At 36.1% G+C, this 5,758-nt stretch overlaps 1 protein-coding gene and 1 long non-coding RNA gene across 2 annotated transcripts in view; one reads left to right on the top strand and one right to left on the bottom strand.

Annotated features, from left to right (window-relative positions):
- The window catches only part of LOC117101865, a 13,258-nt gene extending 12,214 nt beyond the window's left edge, over positions 1-1,044 (bottom strand). The window contains exon 1 of the long non-coding RNA XR_004444331.1: positions 992-1,044. This is a non-coding gene — a long non-coding RNA (uncharacterized LOC117101865). The remainder of the gene's footprint in view (positions 1-991) is intronic.
- A 3,945-nt stretch (positions 1,045-4,989) lies between these two features.
- The window catches only part of LOC117101904 (uncharacterized oxidoreductase YrbE-like), a 7,709-nt gene continuing 6,940 nt past the window's right edge, over positions 4,990-5,758 (top strand). The window contains exon 1 of the mRNA XM_033242020.1: positions 4,990-5,140. The gene's annotated coding sequence lies outside the window, so the exon portion shown is untranslated. The remainder of the gene's footprint in view (positions 5,141-5,758) is intronic.

Genomic DNA, 5,758 nt, shown 5'->3' on the forward strand with positions numbered 1-5,758 from the left:
AAGTTAGAAGGTTTGGCAATGTCCTGATAGCAGGACTGATAACATACGTACTATTTTTTTTGTTAATAATAAATATGGATGAAATCTAGAGACCTAGATGAAGCCCATCTCGAATTGAAGCCCATGAGCTTCTTTTCAACATAGCATAAGCTTCCTCTCGAGATAGTACAGTGCATAAACTGTACATGAATTTAAAAAAAACAAAATATATTAAAAACAAGCTTGGTTTATACAACAGTAGTTTAGTTAATTAAATGCCAGTAAAATACACTCCATACAGTATGATGTTACAGTGACCTTATTTATTGTTTTATAATACAAATTCACAAAATTCACAGCATTCATTTTGAAAAGAAGCCCCTCTTTACTTTGCAAAAGTAGCCTCGAAAAAAGCCCATCTCGAAAAGAAGTCTATCCAAAGTTCCCTCTGTCCGTGCACCAATCCCCTCTTTCTCTTCACCAATGTCATGTCAATATCTAATAATGGCTTTGAGAAGGCAAGTAGACTATACTTATTCTAAAACCATGTTGCTAGGCCGACAAAATAAAAACTGTAATAAAGAAGTTGCGGTGTTACCTTACCCCCACATATATATGCTTTCCTCAAATAGGCCTACCCTTCCCTACCAGTACCTGTAACCCACCCCAATCCCTTCCCAACTTCAATATATTTATTCCATCTAATAGTATACTGTAATCAATAAAACTTGTCGAAAACAATGTACTCTAATGCAAATCCAGGACCTTTCTTAAAGTAATAGAATCCAGGACCTTGGTATGGAAGCGGGTGGCTGTTTTTGTCCTTACTAATGCATATGATTTTTTTTTTACATTTCTTGTGTTAAATTAATAGAATGCACATTTAGCTTTCCAGTCTGCTGGGGAATGATCTTTACTCTAGAAGCGGATTCTGGTGGACGACATGAGAGTTGCTGGTAGCACAGACACGAAGGGACCCTTAAAGGGGCGAAGAAAGTCATTGATCGAGTACCTAGTCCACATTTCAAGCGCCCTGAGCATCTTACATTGGATGGATTTGTGCGCTATATAAAACTACACTATTCTTAATATTATTATTATTATTATTATTATTATTATTATTATTATTATTATTATTATTATTATTATTATTATTATTATATATTTATTATATATTTAGATTACGGGTCGGAATGTTAGGATGGCGCCCTCATAAATGTAACCTCACAGGTATCGTAAATATTTTCATAGGCCTTACTAAAAGCAATTTAGCCATAGTCCAACATATTGATTGCAAATTATATATTAGGGTTTTTATTCTGTACTGTAGCAACATTGTTTTAAACTAGTTATAGCCTCTTGTATTCTCAAAACCAGTATTAGCTATTGACATGGCATTGGGGTGGGGGATTAGTGCATGCACAAAGGAGAACAGAGAAAATATATCTGTACCCTAAAGTTTACTTGTCAGTGTAAAAAAAACCATATAATACTTACGCTTATTGCTCAATTTAAGGAATGAAACGCTCTTGTTCTTGTTGAACAAACTCCTTAGTGAGTGTAATGTCAGTTTGTTTTGCCGTATGTAATTTGTTTTTAATGTAATTTTATTGTTTCGGTTGTCTATACTGGAGGTTTTATAAATAAATTGAAATTGAAAATATCTTTTTTCCCCTCTTTTTCTGGCTGTTGTATAAACGAGCAGGGACATGACTGGGGATCAGGGTTGGGCGGAGGGGTAGGGTAGCATTTAGGAAGAAATGTATGGCAACCAGGGGTGGCGCCAGCAGGGGGACCCAGAGGGTCAATCACAATTCTTCGGGGAGAGAAAAAAATGAATTTGTATTTTCTACAATTATAATTACGGCACTCTAAAATCGATTAAATAAGCCGAACCCCTAAATTGTCATTGTCGGGTGCTTCGCCCCCGTGGGGACAATTTCGAGCGATTTTGAGTGACATCGGCGCACCCACCGTCGGGCAAATCCTGGCGCCCCACTGACCTGCTGGCAACGCCACTACCAATGTAAACATATCAGATTTCGTTTCCTGAGGCTACTGTCATAATATTTCAATTTAAAGAAGTTTGCCCAATGCATTATAAGGTAGGAATAGGGAGGGGAAGGGGATAATTTGTAGGGGTTTTACATCACCTTCACTTATATCCTTTAGGATTCAGGATTTCTTTTGTGCTTTACATCGATAATAGGCTACTTTGTTGAAAAAGTTGGTTCATGTGCTATATATGGCAGATTTTTCTCTACATTGTCATATGAAGTTTTTCCAGTGCATTTAGATAGGAAAGTGGCTGGGTGTAGGCCTGTCAGGAAAAATTTTGTCCGGGCCCAAAATCGGTCTGCCGGACCGATTTTAGCTTTATAATTACCTGCCAAATATAGTCCACATAAGCCAAAATCGGTCCGGCATTAAGGCCCTATGAAAAAACATTATTAGTTTATCACCCTATCTGGGCAGAAAAAGTGATGAGCGAGGGAGGCTTTTTTTATTTTTTACTTTGCTAAAGCCAAATATCACCCTTGGGTTGTTTGCTGGTGCATTGATATAAAGTAAAACATGATTTAGATAATGCAAACAATATCTACTTACTATTTACAAGGCAGGCAATTCAACAGAAGGACGCACATCTGGTTCGACTATAAAGCTAAGTCAGCGTAAAACTGAAAAATACTCAGATTTTGGATTTATTTTTCGAATAGTTAACCCTCGTTAACCATAAAATGACTTAGTTTATTATAATCCTTAATCATTTATTAATTAATATCTGTTAAAATTAGAATTGGCGAATTTTGGCCAATTTATGAAAATTGAAGTTGAAATATACTATACTTTTATAGGTCATGTAAATGTTCCATTAAATTCGAAACTTTTCTTGGAGGAAAATATTAATATGTTTGATATTTTATGAGAGATAAATGTACTGTACCAGCTTCAAAATAGAAAAGATTGCGCAGCCATAGTGATTGACAGTATGTAGTGCGCATTGAGAAAAAAAGGTGCTCTCCATTTCGTCATGTTCAATTTTTTGGTCAACTACGCCTGCTGAAAATTTTATGGCGGGGGACACATGGGACTTCAAAGGCATCGCGCAAACGTTCTTTACGCGCTGCGGCAACTTTTTTCTTGGTTCATTTGCATAGCGCTGCGTGCGCGTGGCTTTGCCGAGTGATCTCTTTCCATAGAGCTATTAAACAATTCTTATTATACCTCTATGTCTCCTTCTCAATAATACCTCCATGATCAAAGGTTATAACTCTGGCATCGACATTCTAGGCGCACGTGCGTCCCTGCATGCTGAACGTCACAAAAACCATAGCAACCAGACCATAAACCGTCAGCGTACGTGAGGAATTACCCACGCGCGTGTTAGTTGCCATGATAATCGCGCGTCGTGCGGTGATTACAAAGGCCTAATGATATTTTGCACTAACATTAGACTGAAATTATATTCTTCATTTCAACATTAATTTTACCAAAATTGTGGTGAATTGTCGTTCATGAGACTCACTTCGCAGAAAAATTAATAAATTTTCTGTATATACTCAAATGTTCGTTTTCGGCACCTTATGCCAACATTGTCAACATGACAGATTAATGTTACATAAGAACATGAAATTTTATAAAATTCGTAAATTTTAAATTGCTATAACTTCATTTTCTTGGTCAATTTTCACAAATCAAATTGCAGTTTATAGAAGCATTTAACAAGCTCGCGGTCAAAAAAATCAGATGTAACAGACATTGCGAAGTACCCCAAATTAATAAAATAAAAACTAACACCATAAAACGAATGGCACGCGGAGACTAATAATTGACGGCTGTACTCGCAACTAGTATAGGATTGTCGATGCCACAGTAAAGATCAAAGGACTGTATGTACGCACGCGCTATGTTCGAGAGCGGAGATGTGCGTCCTTCTGTTGAATTACCTTGCTATTTAATAAAATAAATGAAAAAAATAAATAAATAAAATTTTAAAAAATTCTATTTTTTTTTCAGTACTATAGAAGACATGCGCGCGGGGGTGATAAACTAATTCTTTTTTTTTTTATTAGTCTAACAGTTATAACTTGTATTTTTTATAATGTTTTTTCATATTTTTTGTAATCAAATGATAGATAAATAGCCTATCTTATCTCTTATTATATAGCATAATATGTTTTCATTCGTTATATTATGTTTTCATTCGTTATTGTATGTGTGATCACTGGTGAAAATTAAGTAAAGCTTCGCGCCCAGTAAACCATTTGGTGTAAAAGTACGAAAAGAAGTTAAACGATGTGGTCTTAAATCATGTTGGTCCGCTGTAATTTATTTTTTACCTTGTTTTGTTTTAGTTGCGTGTGCTTAACTTAGAACATCGATTGCATGACATATTTAAAACTAATAAATCAGTCTTGTGTTTCATTTTAGGCCTAAACCACGGCTGCCGAAAATGATGCACGCATCGCCGGCCTAGGAAATTCAAAATATCTGGTGGTTTGATAAAACACTTCCTCAAAAGCTTAACGAATCTTTCTGTCACTGCAAAAGACTTTGCAAGTGTGGGAGAAGCATATTTTCCTTCACTCCACGGAAGAAACAATCATACCCTACGAGCGGCAGACGATCGAGTAACAAATGAAGTGGTCAGGCCGACGCGGACTAATTTTATCCAAGCAGGCCCGGTTTTAGCGGCTAAATCAATCCGGGGGACCGATTTTAGTAGTCCGGCGGACAGATTTTGGCCGCCTAAATCTGTCCGCCGGACATTTTTTGGCCCAGACCAATTTGAGGGAGGGTCTTTACATCACATTCCCAACCCGATATCATGTGGTTTTTACACTCGCAGTACTTTATTCTGACAAAATTTGGTTCATGTGCTAGCTTCTAAGCAAAATGGGGTGAAATCTTATGTTGCTAGTATTGCAATAGACCAAAGTCCTAAACAGCTCGTGTCAAAGTTCACGCAACACAACCAAGATTACTGTACTCAATTAACAAAGGGACAGCATAATAAGGGATTGACCAAGCGGAGTCCTGTGTGTGACCTTTTCAAGCGAAACAATCTCATCCACGTATACTGTCTAAAGTACATTCTGTAGCGGTGTAAAATACCGTAGCATACTTCCACACAGGACATCGAAAATCAGTGTTCATTTGTGTAAGTTAACTCTTATTCTTTGTGAGTACAGTATCTGATAATGATTAATATTGTGAATTATTAGTCACAAATTTTAAGGCAAACAACCAGCAGCAGCCGGCTATCGCTTTACCTTTCGTTGAGGGCAGCATTTATTGAGGTGAGCTAGAGTTCCTGATATAGGAACTCTAAGGTGAGCCATCGTGATGATTTTGAATCATATACTTATACACTATATTTGTAAACTTATATACTTATACTTAGATACTTCTACTTATACTTATATACTTGTCTACTTATGTACTTTTAACCGCCAACTTTGTCAAGTGTTACCGATTGTTTATTGGTTAATTAATTCACTGTTGCTAGGTGCTTACTACAGTATCTTATAATGTTATTTTGCTTACTTTCCTCTCGTTATTATCTGATATGCCCTGTACTTATCATTCATATGGTTAACGCTAAGGAAGGACACAAGCGTGTCCGAAATATCCGTTTGAAGTAAATTTTATCTACATATATATATATGTAGATCTACATATATATATATATATATATATACATATATATATATATGTAGATCATCAAGAAAAGAAAAGTAAAATACAGTTACAGTGAATAAAGGCCGTTTGAAATAAT

The sequence above is a fragment of the Anneissia japonica genome, unplaced genomic scaffold (assembly GCF_011630105.1).
Source record: "Anneissia japonica isolate Jap-2015-1 unplaced genomic scaffold, ASM1163010v1 scaffold4988_len2956909_cov206, whole genome shotgun sequence".
Lineage (NCBI taxonomy): Eukaryota > Metazoa > Echinodermata > Crinoidea > Comatulida > Comatulidae > Anneissia > Anneissia japonica.